At 39.4% G+C, this 20972-nt stretch overlaps 1 pseudogene; it reads right to left on the bottom strand.

Moving 5' to 3' along the window:
• Positions 1 to 12622: 12622 nt before the first annotated feature.
• Positions 12623 to 20972, bottom strand: part of LOC129034626 (syncytin-1-like) — a 74442-nt pseudogene continuing 66092 nt past the window's right edge.

Genomic DNA, 20972 nt, shown 5'->3' with positions numbered 1-20972 from the left:
TTTGAAGGGAATGCTTCCAGCTTTTGCCCATTCAGTAGGAAATTGGCTGTGGGTTTGTCATAAATAGCTCTTATTATTTTGAGATATGTCCCATGAATACCTAGTTTATTGAGAGTTTTTAGCATGAAGCGCTGTTGAATTTTGTCAAAGGCCTTTTCTGCATCTCTTGAGATAATCATGTGGTTTGTCTTTGGTTCTGTTTATATGATGGATTATGTTTATTGATTTTTGTATGTTGTACCAGCCTTGTATCCCAGGGATGAAGCCCACTTGATCATGATGGATAAGCTTTTTGATGTGCTGCTGGATTCTGTTTGCCAGTATTTTATTGAGAATTTTTACATCGATATTCATCAGGGATATTGGTCTAAAATTCTCTTTTTTTGTTGTCTCTGCCTGGCTTTGGTAACAGGATGATGCTGGCCTCTTGAAATGAGTTAGGGAGGATTCCTACTTTTTCTATTGATTGGAATAGTTTCAGAAGGAATGGTACCAGCTCCTGTTTGTAGCTCTGGTAGAATTCAGCTGTGAATCCGTCTGGTTCTGGACTTTTTTTGGTTGGTAGGCTATTCATTATTGCCTCAATTTCAAAGCCTGTTTTTGGTCTATTCAGGGATTTAACTTCCTCCTGGTTTAGTCTTGGGAGGGGGTGTGTTTCCAGGAATTTATCCACATCTGTGTCTTTTAACTGGAACATTTAGCCCATTTGTATTTAAAGTTAATATTGTTACGTGTGAATTTGATCCTGTCATTATGATGTTAGCTGGTTATTTTGCTCGTTAATTGATGCAGTTTCTTCCCACCATTGATGGTCTTTACAATTTGGCATGTTTATGCAGTGGCTGGTACTGATTGTTCCTTTCCATGTTCAGTGCTTCCTTTAGGAACTCTTGTAAGGCAGGCCTGGTGGTGACAAAATCTCTCAGCCTTTGTTTGTCTGTAAGGGATTTTATTTCTCCTTCACTTATGAAGCTTAGTTTGGCTGGATATGAAATTCTGTGTTGAAAATTATTTTCTTTAAGAATGTTGAATATTGGCCCTCACTCTCTTCTGGCTTGTAGGGTTTCTGCCAAGAGATCCGCTGTTAGTCTGATGGGCTTCCCTTTGTGGGTAACCCAACCTTTCTCTCTGGCTGTCCTTAACATTTTTTCCTTCATTTCAACTTTGGTGAATCTGACAATTATATGTCTTGGAGTTGCTCTTCTCAAGGAGTATCTTTGTGGCATTCTCTGTATTTCCTGAATTTGAATGTTGGCCTGCCATGGTAGGTTGTGGAAGTTCTCCTGGATAATATCCTGAAGAGTGTTTTCCAACTTGGTTCCATTCTCCCTGTCACTTTCAGGTACACCAATTAGATGTAGATTTGGTCTTTTCACATAGTACCATATTTCTTGATTTCTTGGAGGCTTTGTTCATTTCTTTTTACTCTTTTTTCTCTAAACTTCTCTTCTGGCTTCCTTTCATTCATTTGATCTTTGATCATGGATACTGTTTCTTCCACTTGATCAAATCGGCTACTGAAGCTTGTGCATGCATCACGTAGTTCTCTTGCCATGGTTTTCAGCTCCATCAGGTCGTTTAAGGACTTCTCTACACTGTTTATTCTAGTTAGCCATTCATCTAATCTTTTTCAAGGTTTTTACCTTCTTTGCGATGGGTTTGAACATCCTTCTTTAGCTCAGAGAAGTTTGTTATTATTGTTCCTCTGAAGACTCCTTCTCTCCGTTCATCAAAGTCATTCTCTGCTCAGCTTTGTTCCAGTGCTGGTGAGGAGCTGTGTTCCTTTGGAGGAGGAGAGGTGCTCTGATTTTTAGGATTTTCAGCTTTTCTGCTCTGATTTCTCTCCATCTTTGTGGTTCTATCTACCTTTGGTCTTTGATGATGGTGATGTACAGATGAGGTTTTGGTGTGGATGTCCTTTCTGTTTGTTAGTTTTCCTTCTAGCAGTCAGGACCCTCAGCTGCAGGTCTGTTGGAGTTTGCTGGAGGTCCACTCCGGATCCTGTTTGCCTGGGTATCAGCAGTGGAGGCTGCTGAACAGCAAATATTGCAGAATGGCAGATGTTGCTGCCTCATCCTCCCTCTGGAAGCTTTGTCTCAGAGGGCACCTGGCTGTATGAGGTGTCAGTTGGCCCCTACTGGGAGGTGTCTCCCAGTTAGTCAACTCAGGGGTCAGGGACCCACTTGAAGAGTCAGTCTCTCCATTCTCAGATCTGAAACTCTGTGCTGGGAGAACTCTGTGCGCAGGTGTCACTCTGCGCCTACTTGAGGGGTGCCTCCCAATTAGGCTACTCAGGGGTCAGGGACCCACTTGAGGAGGCAGTCTGTCCATTCTCAGATCTTAAAAACCATGCTGGGAGAACCACTACTCTCTTCAAAGCTGTCAGACAGGGACGTTTAAGCCTGCAGAAGTTTTTGCTGCCTTTTGTTCAGCTATGCCCTGCCCCCAGAGGTGGATTCTACAGAGGCAGGCAGGCCTCCTTGAGCTGTGGTGGGCTCCACCCAGTTCGAGCTTCCCAGCCACTTTGGTTACCTACTCAAGCCTCAGCAATGGTGGATGCCCCTCCCCCAGCCTCGCTACCACCTTACGGTTCAATCTCAGACCACTGTGCTAGCAGTGAGTGAGGCCCTGTGGGCGTGGGACCCTCCAAGACAGGCATGGGATATAATCTCCTGGAGTGCCATTTGCTAAGACTGTTGGAAATGTGCAGTATTAGGGTGGGAGTGTCCCAATTTTCCAGGTACCGTCTGTCACAGTTTCCCTTTGCTAGGAAAGGGAATTCCCCAACACCTTGTGCTTCTCGGGTGAGGCGATGCCCCACCCTGCTCCATGGACTGCACCCACTGTCCGACAAGTCGCAGTGAGATGAACCTGGTACCTCAGTTGGAAATGCAGAAATCACCCATCTTCTGCATCGCTCACGCTCGGTGCTGTTGACTGGAGCTGTTCCTATTTGGTCATCTTGGACATAATCCTCGAATTAACAAAATTATTACCAAATAAATCTGTAAAATATTAGTGAAACAAAGATAGCAGTGTTCTTTATTGCAGTACTTCCCAGAGCCTTTAGAAATGCCTATATGCATTGTATTTCTCCAAGAGGAGAACATAATAGGCAGTGTTTCCAAATTTTATATGCCGTCACAATGCTTATAGCATGATAGCATCTGAAGGAACTAGCATTCTGTTAAAGAAATTTAGGAATAGCTGCTCTATTTTGCATTCTATGATGCCTTATGTGTCCATATGCAACTCATTGGTACCTTAGAAGACAGTATGATGGAGAATCACCAGTAGAAAGCCAATCCAATAAGTATAATTTATTTTACTATTGTTTAATAAGTCATTCAAGGTATTTAAAAGATGTAATATGACTATTTTAAGAATTATTATTTTTATTAACAGCCCTGTTGGGTGCATTTTTCTCTAAAATCGTATTGTTTGTTTTTGTTTTTTTTTTTTGAGATGGAGTCTTGCCCTGTCCACCCAGGCTGGAGTTCAATGGCACGATTTCAGCTCACTGCAACCTCTGCCTTCTGGGTTCAAGAGATTCTTCTGCCCTAGCCTCCTGAGTAGCTGAGATTACAGGCACCTGCTATCATGTCCAGCTACTTTTTGTAGAGATGGGGTTTCATCATTTTGGCCAGGCTGGTCTTGAACTCCTGACCTCAGGTGATCTGCTCACCTCAGCCTCCCAAAGTGCTGGGATTACAGGCATGAGCCACTGCACCTGGACCAAAGTTGTATTATTTATAGGCTGTATAATATTACAATAGTGTAGTCACTTTATCTTTATTTTTTAATTTAATTTTTTTTTTTTTTATGAAACAGGGTCTTGCTCTATTGCCCAGGCTGGAGTGCAGTGGTGCTATCATGGCTTACTGCAGCCTGGACTTCCCAAGCCCAGGTGATCCTCCCACCTCAGCCTCCCAAGCAGCTAGGACTACAGGTGTGCACAACCATGCCTGGCCATGTTGTCATTATTTAAAATATTTTTTGGAACTATTATTTTGAATTGTTGTGAAAGGTTGCAAAATACTTTTAGTCAACTAATTGGTGGTAAATTTTTATTTGTTGTTTTGTAAACAGCAAGAAAGATGAACAAAGTCAGTGATCAATCTAGGTAATACAAACATAGTAAAAAAAGATGTGACTTTAAAGTAAAAAATTATTATTTCTTGTGACTCAAAAGTTATTTTTGATGGTTATTTCAGAAAGGGGCATCCAAACAAATTTTGGCAGTATTATAGAAGTAGTAACATGACCTCTTAGGTTTGAGAAGTCTTTGAATTGGCATTTGAGTGATGCCATGATAAACATAGTCATTTCAGGTCAGACAGGGATTTTATGCAACAGGTGAAGGATAAGCCATAGAGCAGCTACCAGTTTAAAATCCAGTCATCAGACATTGTCTTGGCCTGGGCCTGGTAATACCCAGAGCTTTGCCATACTGCAGTCTTCCCTGGCATCTCTGCATGGTTTGCACTCTTATTCTTTTATTTTGTGTTTTCCTCAGCTCCTACCTTTGAATAAATGACTCCTAGAAGACATGCCAATTAGGATGTATAAGCATTAGTGAATGTGTGTATGTGTGTTTGTATGTGTGCACATGTGTATATATTTTGTCTTATTGCAATAGCTGACTGTAAAGTCTTCTGAACAACTAAGATAAAAGAACAATTCCAAATGTATTCAATATACCTTTTAAAAAACAAAACAATAAAACGTCAATATTCTTCATTCAGGGAACCCAAAATAATCAGTGTTGAAGTTAGTGATCTCAAATCACGAGGCATCTCCTTGCAGATCCAGGGGAATAGGTCATTTGTCACACTTGTTGTCTGATCAACACTGTTGACTAAAGGGAGGGCATTTTTATTACTGTCTCATTTTAAAATGATAAAGAATCAAGGACTTAGATAATGATGCATTCCCTCTGAAGAACCTGATGATAATGGGAACTCTTAGGATGGGAATACAAATGATTCTCCAGTGGGGTGATGCTTTGAATGTTAATAACAATAATGATGATGATTGGCTGGATATGATGGCACATGCTTGGAATCCCAGCACTTTGGGAGGCTGAGGCAGGAGGATCACATGAGTCCAGGAGTTCCAGGCTGCAGTGTGCTATGATCATGCCACTTGCACTCCAGCCTGGGTGATAGAGCTAGACTCTGTCTCTAAAAAAAATAAATAAAAGAAGAAGAATAACGATGATAAACATCTTCTGAGCACTTACTATGTGCTAGACATTAGGCTGAATGTATCATCTTTAATTCGCAGCCCAACACTGAGAATTGGATATTAGATGATACTATTTTAAAGTTCATTTGATTTCATTTTTCCACCTTTACTTCTAAATTTTATTTATATAAGTTTAAATAATGCATATATAAATAGGAAGTGAAGTCTCTACTTTCTGCCACATAGTGTTAGTAACTGTTCACACTTTCATACTTGAACTACTAGACAATTGTCTGTGCTTATACAAGTACACATACATAGGTAGTTTGAAAAACTGGTACTATATTAAATAAATTATTTTGCAACTTTTTTCTACTTAATACATTGTGTGCATAATTCCTTGTCTGTATACACATAGATTTTAAATGCTGTATAATATTCTACTTTATGTACAACACAATTGACATATCCATTTTTATATTGATGACAATGTACATGTATCATCTTTTTTTGCAACAATGCATTTTTAAACAATGCTGTATTGAACACCGTTGTTCTGTACTTCCACTGATGAAAATTCACTATGTGTCATCTTTTTTTGCAATAGTTCATTTTAAACAATGCTGCGTTAAATACCTTTGTTCATTACCTCCATTACCTCTATTTTTATGGATGATAAAACTGAAACTTGGATTGGGTGGGTAACTTGTCCAAAGTCATATATCTAGTAAAGGGCAGTGCTTCAATCTGACTAGGTCTGGTTCATGTCAGCTCCTCTATTCTACTGAATAATCTTATGTATCACTAGTATGATGTCTTCTTTTGGTCAACCATAGTATGTAGAGTAGGGGCATCTTTCCTCTCCAGCTAATTCTCAGTACCCTCACTTTATAAACTAGCTCTGTGGTAGCTGAAAAGCCAAGCAGACAATGGAATTGTAGTCAGAAATTAGCCTGGGAGAGAGAAGTTAGGTGTGGGGTTAGGATTGTGCTAAGAGTGAAGGTTGAGGTAATTGAACCATTTTTCTTGTGTATCTGGGAGAGTGTTGCTGGAGTTACAAGATTCTTAATTTCTTCTGCTTTCTTCTCTAAAGTATTTTTATCTGGTTGTCCTGAGCATTTAGTTCAAGTGATCACAGAGGCTTTCTAAGAAAAGCAGCAACTAGACTTCACTAATTTTTAGTTATTATCTTCAAATTATTAAATAAGCTCAATAAGCACAGATTATTTCTTACTTTGTTTTTACTTTTAATATTTTCTTTGTCTACTGAGCAAGTTAGCATGGCTATAAGCAATGCTGTGAAATTCACTGAAATGACATAATCTTAGTGAAACCAATGTGATTTCATTCAAAGTAAGTTCTTTCTGGCAGAGAAAATTGCATTTTCCTCACAGTTTCTTTTCCCTTCTTAAGGCATTCCTTTGCCTCTGATGTAAAGTAGTTTCTTAATTTCTTTGCCAGAGTTCACCTTTTAAAGGCTCTTTTCTTCCATAGCCTACTTTTATCCCTCTCTTTTGTATTTTTATATTATAGCACTGTTCCACATCTGAAACTATTTTAAAGAATAAGTCTATTTAATTTAATATGACTTCTCAGAAATATTTTTCCTTCAGTCTTATTTTGGATTCTTCCTTTTAAATCATCAGGATGGATAAAGCAACTTGGAACAAATTAAAAATAGCTGGGTCTGGTGTCAGGTGACTTGGATCACATCATTTCACCTGTCTGAGCCTCAGTAACCACTTAGAGATCCCATAGCTAAAGGTAAGGTGTTGTTTTAGATTATATTCACAACACACCCCACAGATTCAGAAGAGATGATTATGATTTCAGGAATTATAGCCATGAAAATTAAAAATAATTTTAAACAAATATTTCTTTGTTAACAATAAAAAGTTTCCTTTTAAACAGGATGTAATTGTGTGTTGACAGGATGTAAACAGGATGTAATATGTGCTAATCAAATATATTTTCTTACATTAGTAGAGCTATGAACTTCATTGATGGACTATCACAGTCTGGGTAATTTGTAATGATGAGAAATTTATTGGCTCACAGTCCTGGAGGCTGGGAAGTCCAATATCAAGGTATTGGCATCTGGTTGGGCAGCAAGAAGCTGCATCATTACATGATGGAAGGCATTACATAGCAGAAGGGCATTTTGGTTGTACTTCACTATTTTTGAATAAGGTTTCCTAAGGGAGCTGGGAGGATTCTGTTGGGGTGATCAGACCTAACACCAGATTGTGGGGGTGACAAAGTCTGGTGGAGTCAAAGGATTGAGAAAAAGACAGTTTGAGAGAGAAAGATGGGAAATCAGGGGGCCATCGCTAGTGTACGGAGGTGGTGAGAGTGTGGAGGTCAAAAGGATACCTTACATGAAGCACAGGATTTACAGCTGTGATGGTTTAGCATTTATAAGGAACGTGTTCTGCTACTTGAGATAATGGGAATAGGAGCCTAGGAAGGCTAGAAGCAAGGAGCCAGCAAGTCTAGACACATTACAGAGGACATTATGCAGGCCCTGCCTCTGTTTCCCTCCCAACACTCAGCTTTTTCCCAACAGATTCCTGACCACTAGTGAATAAGTTCCATTGCAGACCCTGTTTGCAACACGAAGTTAATTGTGGGGGCGGGGTGTGGGGAGAGAAATGCTGTTTAATGGATTATGGAGAATTGAGTTACAACTGAGCTAAAGTTTATATACTTTCTAGGCTCTATAAAAAGCCAAAAAATAAAAAAAATTGCATTTTTACCTGTTTGCATGTATGTGGGCACATTTTAGTTAAAGTTGGACTTATCCAGCTAAGCAGAATCAAGTTGCCTAGTTTTCCCCTAAATCATCTTTCACAACGGACAATACTATTTCCAATAGCTCTTTGGACTCTTTGTCTTGTCTCTCATTACCCATCCCCATCTTTATAGGTCTCCCTCAACTCCCTTCAATAGCCCAGTGATCAGCTATGTGTCAGGATTTCACATCATGAATTAATCTCCAATGTAGAGAAGTTTAGTAACCAATGTTACAAAGATGTGATTGGTTTTACTCTTTATTCTGTCTCACTTGTCTAACACACTAATAGTAAAAAAGAAGCCAGTGCCTTTCTTGTTCTACATAGGAAATACCCTGGCTTTGTAATAACACCAAGAACTTTTTGAGTCTGGAAGAGATAAAAGGATAATTCATGTGGAATATTATGGATCAAGTGATACCTTAGTATTAAGTTTTAAGATTTTGTACATTTACCAGCATCAGTAGATAGGAGCCAAATTTCTATTTTATGTAAGCATCCACAGTTACACACATTAATTTATTATCTTATTGAGTATCAAGATTTGGCTAGTAATACCTCATCTAATCTTCATTTTTATATTGTAGTTTTTTAAATGTAAATAATTAAAAATTGCATTTAATTTTTTTAAAGTGGGTTGAGATTTCTGGAAATTTCAAGTTGAGATATATACAACTTAAGTAAACATTGGTACTTTGTAAGTAGGAAAGCAAAATCCAAACTCAAGCCTCTGGATTTCAAGTCCAGTATTCTTTTCCACTCTCCAGGATCATTGGTGTCCAGCAATAAATGCAGATTTGCAAACACTGAGGAGAAAACTTCATTTTACGTACTTTCTCCCTGGGGACCAAGCCCACTACAGTGAGGAATATCTTCAAGCGAGGGTGGAATTGCACATGAGTAGAGAACACTCTCCATCTCTTCTCGTATCACACAGCTCTCCAGTTGATACAATCTACAACTGTATTTACATAGAGGGAAAAATGATTCTATATTTATATAGTACTCTCCATAATGTGTCAAGTGTCCTCACACTATCCTATGCAGTGGGTACAATCATCTGCACATTTTTTAAAATGGGAAAATGAAGGCTTTGAGTGGTTAAGTAATTTTCCCAAGATAATAGTTACTAAAAGGAAGAAATAAGATTTTTTACATGTTTGTCTGTGTCTACTTTCATAGCTCCTCCTGATTTTATTTGTAGCTCTGCCACCGTAATATGCACAGAATGAGACAAAACCATAAATGATCTTTTGCTGCATCAAGTAAAACCAAAAATTAAAAATCAAGCAAACCAAAGCAAAGTCTTGTATCTGTTAGCATCTTCTCCACTCACTAGCTTTCAAAACCACTTGAGCATACTTAAAGCAATGCAGTGTCAATATTTATAAATAATTTTGAAATTTTAATTGTAATTCTTTACCCTGTATTTGTACAACACAAAGATCCATTGACTGAATTACAGGTGTTTCTCATAGATTATGCCTTCTGGGAACTGAAATATAACATTGAAAGAGTTTTGTTTTTATCTCATTTTGCACTTTTAAAATACAAGTTGAGGGGAAAAAAGGATCTGGTTTGAATTACTGAGTCATGGGAAGTCAGTATTCCCAAGGTCTATTTTTGCCTCACATTAATTTGTATTTTCACTGGGGACTGAAAGCTCTCATCAGGTTGGCTGAACACAATATAGCTATTAATTCTTTCTCTCTTTTCATAGCTTGATTCTTCTTTGAGATGGTAACTTAGTTCAGATGCAGGAGAGTAGCTTTCTCTGGAAAAAGAAGAATGTTTTTATTTATTCTAACTCTGGTACTCTGAAGTCTGTCATATCTGGAGCATTAAAATATTGTGTGCTTGACCAACCAAGAACGGCAAATGTTCAGCTACACAGAAAGTCTATATGAAAAAAGCCTCCACCCTGTGGTTTTTATAAAGCACACAAAGTGTAGTCAATATGACTATGGTTCAATATGATATTTGTTTTATATAATCAAATGAATAGCACATTTATCCAGAGTGCTAATGTAATAGTAAGATTATCAGCAAAGCAGAAGACTCTAGTGTGGAGAAAATACTTTTATATCCATGCTATAATGGAATGTATGTGAAATTTCAATAATGGCTTTCTCTTTCGGGAAAGGGTGGTCATTAATTGGGTTGGTTTCCCATCAGAGAGTGGTAATCATCCCTGTTTTCCAATGGTGTTGATTTTTATATGAACACAAAATGCCAATCTATATCATTCTTAATGACATTTTCAGTAATAAGAGGGGTATTAATTCAAGTACCTTTTTCATTTCCCAGATCTTTATATTTACTATGTAGTCAGCTTATTTCTGCTCTAAAGGAATATGTGAAGTTCTCAAGGGAGGCAGATTTAAGACAGACAGTGCCCTGGAGGAATTTACAGTCTCTCAAAGGAGACAGATGTGTCACTAGATGAATGAAATAAAATGAATTAGGTGTTGTCTGTACTTCTCACCTCCCAGTGACCTCTCAATCAACACTGTCATCTTATCCAAGCCACCAATAATCACCCTAAAGCTAAATGTAATTCATTTTTTGTCTTAGTGTCTGTCTTCCTTGGTGCATTTTTCATAGTGAACCATTCCCACTTTCTTGGCTCTTGGTTTTGATGACATCACTTAATCCTGCTTTTTTTTTCTCTTCCTACATCTACAGCTACTACTTTTCATTCATTTTAAAGGGCTCTTCTGACTATTTTTCAGTGGTTTCCAGACCTTGCTTTCATTTTACTCTGCACATTCACCATGATTTCAGTTGTCATCTTGGACAAGTGTCAAAAATCTGAACAGTCAAGGTTGTACCAGTAGAAGGAGCCATGGGAAAGGCAGCCCAGGGGACAAGTGAAGAAGTAGAAGTCAGGAGAGACAGCCTAAGGGCTAGAGCCAATGTGCTCTTAGGAAGAAAAGATTCTTATCGAGAGCCTCAGTCTGTGATGCCGTTGACCCTATAATTTTAGAGTCAAAGATCAGAAAGCTGCCTCCATGTTGTTTCTTCAGATGTGCTTGGATACCAGTATTTTGTCTGATAGAAACTAGCAATCTTTTCCTCAAAAACTTTCTTTTATTCATTAATGCTGCTCTAAAATGTAAGGATTCACAGTTCCTCTTTCCTCTTCCTATCATAAACACATTAAAGCTATCTATTTTGAAAGGAGAGAGATCTCAACACAAATTTTTATCTTTTAGTTGAAACATGAGCAAAAAATGTCCCATTAATTTGCTATAGAATCAGCAACCATTGGAGGGGAGATGGCCACAGAAGTGAGCAGAGCAGTGAAACAGGCAAGGCAGGCAACTCTCACCATGGCTAAGTGGTCTGCAACAGGATGGGCCTGTTTGTGTGCATGTGTGTATGTGTGTGTGAGTGAGCATGAGTGGGAGAGAGAGAGAACAAATCACAAGTTGGAGGGTGTTGCAATCCTATTTAGGTATCTCTAATGAGAGAGGAAAGGAGTAAACATGTAACAGAGTCCATAGCATTGTGCTCTTCCCACGTGCCCAGGTGAAAGTTTAAAACATCTTTGAAAGAACATGTTTTATTTTGAAAAAAGAAAAACAATATTGAAAATATCTCACTTCCTATTATAGCCATGCTTGCTTTTATATAAAAAAAAAGTCAAGTGGCATGCCAGGAAGATGCTATTGCATTAAATCTAACAATTTCAGAAAACGGTGCTGAATTGAATAAAAGCAATCTTGCCCAATAGGTTCAGAGTCCTGGTAATTTTGAGAATATAGTTTTGCATGAGCATAAGCCCACCAAAGGAAAGAGTAATAAAATTTCTTTTAAAGCATTGCTTCACTCGGGAGAGATGTTCTGACGCTGCCAAAAAGGCAGCAGAGTACAATGTTTTCCTCCCGTTTTGGTGGAATTTTTGACAAGTTTATCTTGCTTGTGTCATTTGGCAGGTTAAAAAACATCTTTGATCAGAGTCTTTTATTGCCCTAGAGAAATCACGTATTCATTAACCCCAACAAATATTTTCTCCGTTTCTACTATGTCTGTCTGAAACCATCCATGATCTTGGTAATGAATTTTTACAAGGAAGACCAATAACTGAAGATATTATTGGTTATTATTTTAATACTGCTGCTATAATTTGTGATCACATGTAATTGACAAGGAAAATGATTATAATTTCCACAATAAATCTTTTTATCTTATATTTAAACTTATTGTTGTTAGAGTGATTGTGTCCTGTGTATTAAAAGCATTCTTTTTTTTTTTTTTTTGTGCTGTCACAAGATTTAATAGAAAACAGAGCTCCCATACAAACAGAGGGGACCCAAAGAGGGTAGCTGTTGCCTGCTCAAATGCCTGAGTTTATATCCCAATCATTGTCCCTCCTGCTGTGCTCTCAGGTGATAGATTATTGACTATTTCTTTACCTCCTGTTTTTGCCTAATTAGCATTTTAGTGAGCTCTCTTTACTACCTGATTAGTCGAGTGTAAGCTAAGTTGGAAGCTCCTTGTTTAAAGATGGATGCAGTCACCTTCCCAGCTAGGCTTAAGGATTCTTAATTGGCCTAGGAAATCCAGCTAGTCCTGTCTCTCAGTCCTGCCTCTCAACAGGAAAACCCAAGTGCTGTTGGGGAGGTTGGCTGATGACCATTCTAACTGCTTCCTGCTGAGCTGGGGCATAGTAGGGGTTGTGCAGTTGAGATTTCCTAGGGAGGGGTGCCTTCGATGTCATTAACATTGGAGCATGGGCTAGCAGGCCAGTCCAGGGGTCTGTGGTAGATCTTAGTCATAGACTGCATCTGGGGCTCCATTTGAGGAATGATTTGTAGCTTTACAGCTTCAATTCTGGAAGAGACAAACTTAACAAGGAGGTTAAAGATACAGGATCCAAAAAGGAGTAACAATATTATAGCTGCTGGAGGTCCTAAGAAGGAGAGAATCCAGGGCATCCATTGGCTGAGGGTCTGGTGTTTTGAAGCTCCTCTGCTCTATGTTGTATTCAATCTCGAATTTCTTTAACTTTCTTGGTGATGATTCTGGATTGATTAACATAACAACAGAATTCTTCCCCTAAAAATAAACAGGTTCCACCTGTTTTGACAGTTAGCAAGTCTTAAGCTCTTCGATTTTGAAGGACTACTGCTGCTAGGGAGTTAAGTTGATCTTGCAAGGTGACTAGTGAGTCGGCAACCTGTTCCATGTCACCATTTAGTTCTTGAGATAGTTTGTAGTAGAACTGAGTAAAGGTTGTGATACTGCCAATGCCAGTACCTAGTCTGCCTAGCACTCCTGCTCTGATAACAAAAGAAAGAATGGGTACTGTTTTGTTGCAGGGCTTAGGTATGACATAACTGTATAAATTTTGTTCAGTGTAGATGGTCATAGGCGGCACTAAGAATGACAGGATGCACGTAGATTCTGAAGAGCCATTCAGACAATGATAGGCTGAGGTAGGCAATATTCCTGAGGGTAAGCAGACTATGCGTGTGGGAGGAGTTACCCACCTGATGTGTTGGGAGTTGGTTGTGTCTATAGTATTGCTAAATTTTACACAGGTGAGGTTTGAGGTATGGGTTATTTCCAGATTGGAAACAAGAGGTCCTACTAAAACGGAGGTGGTATTTATTTCTGTGCTGAAGTTGTTCCATTGTTCAGGTACAGGGATTGAAGTGTATGGCCTGAAGTGCAGGGGGAAGCACATCCAACACTTAGTAGGGTTTTGGGCCGAGGCTTCATGGAGCCCAGTGAGGGTGGTATTAAATAGGCTTACCAGGGGGGTATGGGTATGGAGGGTTTCATGTAGTTTTAAGAGAGCTAGTCCTTTGTAGGGCCTAGAGGTGCTGTGTACTCGGGTCAGTTGGGAGATCACTTCCCTTGGGTGTTTTTCTCTTGCCTGATCTTGAACTCCGCCCCCATCAGACATACTGGTATGGGTGAAGTAAGTCCAACAGACAGTGGCTCCAAGTCCTCCAGGACAAGTAAGATTAATCATTTTCCCTGTCCAATAATGAGTATTTGCATGCTTGCAAAGAGTGGCAGAGGTATAGCAGTTGCGGGGCATATGGGTGTGGGTGGTGAAGGTGGGGTTTCCCTTAGAAAAACTCCTATACGATGGGGCATTAATATTTCTGGGAAGCCGCATTCTCCATAGAAACTCTTGGTAAGGGGAGCTACTGGTTGTACAGCGTCATGGAGGGTGTGTAGTGAGAATGAAAGGGAGTAAGAAAACAGTAAAGAAAAAAATATGATAAGGGGCAGCTATGGGGATTTACGATTTTAGTTGCTTTCCTCATGGTTGTTGCTTGAAGAGCAGGTGCAGATCCTCTAGAGGTTCACAGGAATAGCTAGCGTTGTCTCCTGGATTTTCGGGTTCCTTTGGCAGTACTCAGGGTTTGACCCGAGTGTGATGTATCCAAGACTCCACTCCAGTCACTTTAACCATGGTTGGGATAGATAAAATGACTGGGAAGGGTCCTTCCCAGGATGTATCTAGGGATGGGGAGTTAAAGGGAAGGGACTTGACTAATACCATGTAACCAGGGTGGAAAAATTCCTTTCCATCCTCTCAGTGACAGACTGCTTGTAATAGTTTTAAGAACTTGTTGATATTTGGTTAAGGAGGTGATGTCTGCAACTAAGTTGGCTGTCTCTCAGTCAAGCACAAGGTCATTGGTTAGGAAGGGCTGCCCATACAGCATTTTGTATAGGCTAAGTCCTGCTTTCTGGGGAGAGTTTTGGATTCTTAGTAAGGTTATAGGAAACAGAGCAGGCCATGCGAGGTGGGTTTCCTGGGTTAGCTAAAAGCATTCATTTATTCTTTGCAGTCCTGGACCGAGATGTTTAGTTTTAAAATAATATCCAATAAATAAGTAAACTTTGAAAGTTGTTATTCATCACAAGGTAAATTGTGGTTTTATTTTTCATATTGAGATTTATAGCTACAGGTCAAGATCAGACCATCACCTTTCCCCAGACACTCCAGTGCACATTTCTGTGATAGAGCAAATTTTCAAAATCACTTCCTTTTCACTGTAAATTTGAACAAAGGCAAGAGGTATATACTCTTTGTGGTGACATATTCCTGGTGAATGATGCAATGTCTCTCTGAATCTTCAGAGCCTCTTGATAAGGCCACTACTCCCTTGTTTTGTCATTGTGTTTACACCATACTGTGATCAAATCCATGTACATTTTCTTTTTTTATGTATATATTTTTATTATACTTTAAGTTCTAGGGTACATGTGCACAACGTGCAGGTTAGTTACATATGTATACATGTGCCATGCTGGTGTGCTGCACCCATTAACTCATCATTTAGCATTAGGTATATCTCCTAATGCTATCCCTCCCCTCTCCTGCCACCACACAACAGTCCCCAGGGTGTGATGTTCCCCTTCCTGTGTCCATGTGTTCTCATTGTTCCATTCCCATCTATGAGTGAGAACATGTGGTGTTTGGTTTTTTGTCCTTGCAATAGTTTACTGAGAATGATGGTTTCCAGCTTCATCCATGTCCCTACAAAGGACATGAACTCAACATTTTTAATGGCTGCATAGTATTCCATGATGTATATGTGCCACATTTGCTTGATCCAGTCTATCATTGTTGGACATTTGGGTTGGTTCCAAGTCTTTGCTATTGTGAATAGTGCCACAATAAACATATGTATGCATGTGTCCTTATAGCAGCATGATTTATAATCCTTTGGGTATATACCCAGTAATGGGATGGCTGGGTCAAATGGTATTTCTAGTTCTAGATCCCTGAGGAATCACCACCCTGTCTTCCACAATGGTTGAACTGGTTTACAGTCCCACCAATAGTGTAAGTGTTCCTATTTCTCCACATCCTCTCCAGCACCTGTTGTTTCCTGACTTTTTAATGATCACCATTCTAACTGGTGTGAGATGGTATCTCATTGTGGTTTTGATTTGCGTTTCTCTGATGGCCAGTGATGATGAGCATTTTTTTCATGTGTCTGTTGGCTGCATAAATGTTTTCTTTTGAGAAGTGTCTGTTCATATCCTTCACCCATTTGTTGATGGGGTTGTTTGTTTTTTTCTCATAAATTTGTTTGAGTTCTTTGTAGATTCTGGATATTAGCCCTTTGTCAGATGAGTAGATTGCAAAAATTTTTTTCCCATTCTGTAGGTTGCCTGTTCACTCTGATGGTAGTTTCTTTTGCTGTGCAGAAGCCCTTTAGTTTAATTAGATCCCATTTGTCAATTTTGGCTTTTGTTGCCATTGCTTTTGGTGTTTTAGACATGAAGTCCTTGCCCATGCCTATGTCCTCAATGGTATTGCCTAGGTTTTCTTCTGGGGTTTTTAGGTTTTAGGTGTAACATGTAAGTCTTTAATGCATCTGAATTAATTTTTGCCTAAGGTGTAAGGAAGGGATCCAGTTTCAGCTTTCTACATATGGCTAGCCAGTTTTCCCAGCACCATATGTTGAATAGGGAGTCCTTTCCCTGTTTATTGTTTTTGTCAGGTTTGTCAAAGATCAGGTAGTTGTAGATGTGTGGTATTATTTCTGAGGTCTCTGTCCTGTTCTATTGGTCAATATCTCTGTTTTGGTACCAGTACCATGCTGTTTTGGTTACTGTAGCCTTGTAGTATAGTTTGAAGTCAGGTAGCATGATGCCTCCAGCTTTGTTCTTTTGGCTTAGGATTGACTTGGAAATGTGGGCTCTTTTTTGGTTCCATATGAACTTTAAAGTAGTTTTTTCCAATTCTGTGAAGAAAGTCATTGGTAGCTTGATGGGGATGGCATTGAATCTATAAATTACCTTGGGCAGTATGGCCATTTTCACAATATTCAGTCTTCCTATCTATGAGCATGGAATGTTCTTCCATTTGTTGTTTCCTCTTTTATTTTGTTGAGCATTGGTTTGTAGTTCTCCTTGAAGAGGTCCTTCACATCCCTTGTAAGTTGGATTCCTAGGTATTTTATTCTCTTTGAAGCAGTTGTGAATGGGAGTTCACTCATGATTTGGCTCTCTGTTTGTTATTGGTGTATAAGAATGCTTGTGATTTTTCACATTGATTTTATATCCTGAGACTTTGCTGAAGTTTATCAGCTTAAGGAGATTTTGGGCTGAGACAATGGGGTTTTCTAGATGTATAATCATGTCATCTGCAAACAGGGACAATCTGACTTCCTCTTTTCCTAATTGAATACCCTTTATTTCTTTCTCCTGCCTGACTGCCCTGGCCAGAACTTCCAAGACTATGTTGAATAGGAGTGGTGAGAGAGGGCATCCCTGTCTTGTGCCAGTTTTTGAAGGGAATGCTTCCAGTTTTTGCCCATTCAGTATGAAATTGGCTATGGGTTTGTCATAAATAGCTCTTATTATTTTGAGATATGTCCCATGAATACCTAGTTTATTGAGAGTTTTTAGCATGAAGCGCTGTTGAATTTTGTCAAAGGCCTTTTCTGCATCTCTTGAGATAATCATGTGGTTTGTCTTTGGTTCTGTTTATATGATGGATTATGTTTATTGATTTGTGTATGTTGTACCAGCCTTGTATCCCAGGGATGAAGCCCACTTGATCATGAAGGATAAGCTTTTTGATGTGCTGCTGGATTCTGTTTGCCAGTATTTTACTGAGAATTTTTACATCGATATTCATCAGGGATATTGGTCTAAAATTCTCTTTTTTTGTTGTCTCTGCCTGGCTTTGGTATCAGGATGATGCTGGCCTCATAAAATGAGTTAGGGAGGATTCCCTATTTTTCTATTGATTGGAATAGTTTCAGAAGGAATGGTACCAGCTCCTGTTTGTAGCTCTGGTAGAATTTGGCTGTGAATCCATCTGGTCCTGGACTTTTTTTTGTTGGTAAGGTATTAATTATTGCCTCAATTTCAGAGCCTGTTATTGGTCTATTCAGGGATTCAGCTTCTTCCTGGTTTAGACTTGGGAGGGTGTATGTGTCGAGGAATTTATCCATTTTTTCTAGATTTTCTAGTTCATTTGTGTATAGGTATTTATAGTATTCTCTGATGGTAGTTTGTATTTCTGTGGGATCGATGTTGATATCCCCTTTATCATTTTTTCATTGCATCTATTTGATTCTTCTCTCTTTTCTTCATTATTAATCTTGCTAGCGGTCTATCAATTTTGTTGATCTTTGCAAAAAACCAGCTCCTGGATTCATTGATTTTTTTGAAGTATTTTTTGTGTCTCTATCTCCTTCAGTTCTGCTCTGATCTTAGTTATTTCTTGCCTTCTGGTAGCTTTTGAATGTGTTTGCTCTTGCTTCTCTAGTTCTTTTAATTGTGATGTTAGGGTATCAATTTTAGATCTTTTCTGCTTTCTCTTGTGGGCATTTAGTGCTATAAATTTCTCCCTACACACTGCTTTAAATGTGTCCCAGAGATTCTGGTACATTGTGTCTTTGATCTCACTGGTTTCAAAGAACATCTTTATTTCTGCCTTCATTTTGTTATGTACCCCGTAGTCATTCAGGAGCAGGTTGTTCAGTTTCCATGTAGTTGAGCAGTTTTGAGTGAGTTTCTTAATCCTGAGTTGTAGTTTGATTGCACTGTGGTCTGAGAGACAGTTTGTTATAATTTCTGTTCTTTTACATTTGCTGAGGAGAGCTTTACTTCCAACTATGTGATCAATTTTGGAATAGGTGCAGTGTGGTGCTGAGAAGAATGTATATTCTGTTGATTTGGGGTGGAGAGTTCTGTAGATATCTATTAGGTCCACTTGGTGCAGAGGTGAGTTCAATTCTTGGATATCCTTGTTAACTTTCTGTCTCGTTGATCTGTAAAATATTGATCATGGAGTGTTAAAGTCTCCCATTATTATTGTGTGGGAGTCTAAGTCTCTTTGTAGATCTCTAAGGACTTGCTTTATGAATCTGGGTTCTCCTGTATTGGATGCATATATATTTAGGATAATTAGCTCTTCTTGTTGAATTGATCCCTTTACCATTATGTAATGGCCTTCTTTGTCTCTTTTGATCTTTGTTGGTCTAAAGTCTGTTTTATCAGAGACTAGGATTGCAACCCCTGCCTTTTTTTGTTTTCCATTTGCTTGGTAGATCTTCCTCCATCCCTTTATTTTGAGCCTATGTGTGTCTCTGCATGTGAGATGGGTTTCCTGAATACAGCACACTGATGGGTCTTGACTCTTTATCCAATTTGCTAGTCTGTGTCTTTTAATTGGAGCATTTCCCCCATTTACATTTAAGGTTAATATTGTTATGTATGAATTTGATCCTGTCATTATGATGTTAGCTGGTTATTTTGCTCGTTAATTGATGCAGTTTCTCCCTAGTATCGATGGTCTTTACAATTTGTCATGTTTTTGCAGTGGCTGGTACCGGTTGTTCCTTTCCATGTTTAGTGCTTCCTTCAGGAGCTCTTGTAGGGCAGGCCTGGTGGTGACAAAATCTCTCAGCATTTGCTTGTCTGTAGAGGATTTTATTTCTCCTTCACTTATGAAGCTTAGTTTGTCTGGATATGAAATTCTGGGTTGAAAATTCTTTTCTTTAAGAATGTTGAATATTGGCCCCCACTCTCTTCTGGCTTGTAGAGTTTCTGCCAAGAGATCCACTGTTATTCTGATGAGCTTCCCTTTTTGGGTAACCCGACCTTTCTTTCTGGCTGCCGTTAACATTTTTTCCTTCATTTCAACTTTGGTGAATCTGACAATTATGTGTCTTGGAATTGCTCTTCTCAAGGATTATGTTTGTGGCATTCTCTGTGTTTCCTGAATTTGAATTTTGGCCTGCCTTGCTAGATTGAGGAGGTTCTCCTGGATAGTATCCTTCAGAGTGTTTTCCAATGTGGGTCCGTTCTCCCTGTCACTTTCAGGTACGCCAATCAATCAGACGTAGATTTGGTCTCTTCACATAGTCCCATATTTCTTGGAGGCTTTGTTCATTTCTTTTTACTCTTTTTTCTCTAAACTTCTCTGCTTGCTTCATTTCATTGATTTGATCTTCAATTGCTGATACCCTTTCTTCCAGTTGATCGCATCGGCTACTGAAGCTTGTGCATTCATCACGTAGTTCTTGTGTCCTGGTTTTCAGCTGCATCAGGTCCTTTAAGGACTTCTCTGCATCAGTTATTTTGTTATTCTAGTTAGCCATTCATCTATTTTTTTTTCAAGGTTTTTTTCAAGGTTTTTAACTTCTTTGCGATGGGTTTCAACTTCCTCCTTTAGCTCGGAGAAGTTTGATCGTCTGAAGCCTTCTTTTATCAGCTTGTCAAAGTCATTCTCTGTGCAGCATTGTTCCATTGCTGGTGAGGAGCTGCGTTCCTTTGGAGGAGGAGAGGCGCTCTGATTTTTAGAATTTTCAGTTTTTCTGCTCTGTTTTTTCCCCATCTTTGTGGTTTTATCTACCTTTGGTCTTTGATGATGGTGACGACAGTTGGGGTTTTGGTGTGGATGTCCTTTCTCTTTGTTAGTTTTCCTTCTAACAGTCAGGACCCTCAGGTGCAGGTCTGTTGGAGTTTGCTGAAGGTCTGCCCCACCAGACCCTCTTTGCCCGGGTATCAGCAGTGGATGCTGCAGAACAGCGAATATTGCTGAACAGCGAATGTTGTTGCCTGCTCGTTTCTCTGGAAGTTTCATTTCAGAGGGGTACCTGGCCATGTGTGGTGTCACTCTGCGCCTACTTGAGGGGTGCCTCCCAATTAGGCTACTCAGGGGTCAGGGACCCACTTGAGGAGGCAGTCTGTCCATTCTCAGATCTTAAAAACCATGCTGGGAGAACCACTACTCTCTTCCAAGCTGTCAGACAGGGACATTTAAGTCTGCAGAGGTTTCTGCTGCCTTTTGTTCAGCTATGCCCTGTCCCCAGAGGTGAAGTCTACAGAGGCAGGCAGGCCTCCTTGAGCTGTGGTGGGCTCCACCCAGTTCGAGCTTCCCAGATGCTTTATTTACCTACTCAAGCCTCATTGATGGCAGGCACCCCTCCCCCAGCCTCGCTGCTGACTTGCAGTTTGATCTCAGACTTCTGTGCTAGCAATGAGTGAGGCTCCGTG

This window comes from Pongo pygmaeus, chromosome 3 (genome assembly GCF_028885625.2).
Source record: "Pongo pygmaeus isolate AG05252 chromosome 3, NHGRI_mPonPyg2-v2.0_pri, whole genome shotgun sequence".
In the NCBI taxonomy this organism is placed as follows: Eukaryota; Metazoa; Chordata; class Mammalia; order Primates; family Hominidae; genus Pongo; species Pongo pygmaeus.
The sequence above is the reverse complement of the archived record's forward strand: the minus strand, read 5'-3'. Positions and strand labels throughout refer to the sequence as shown.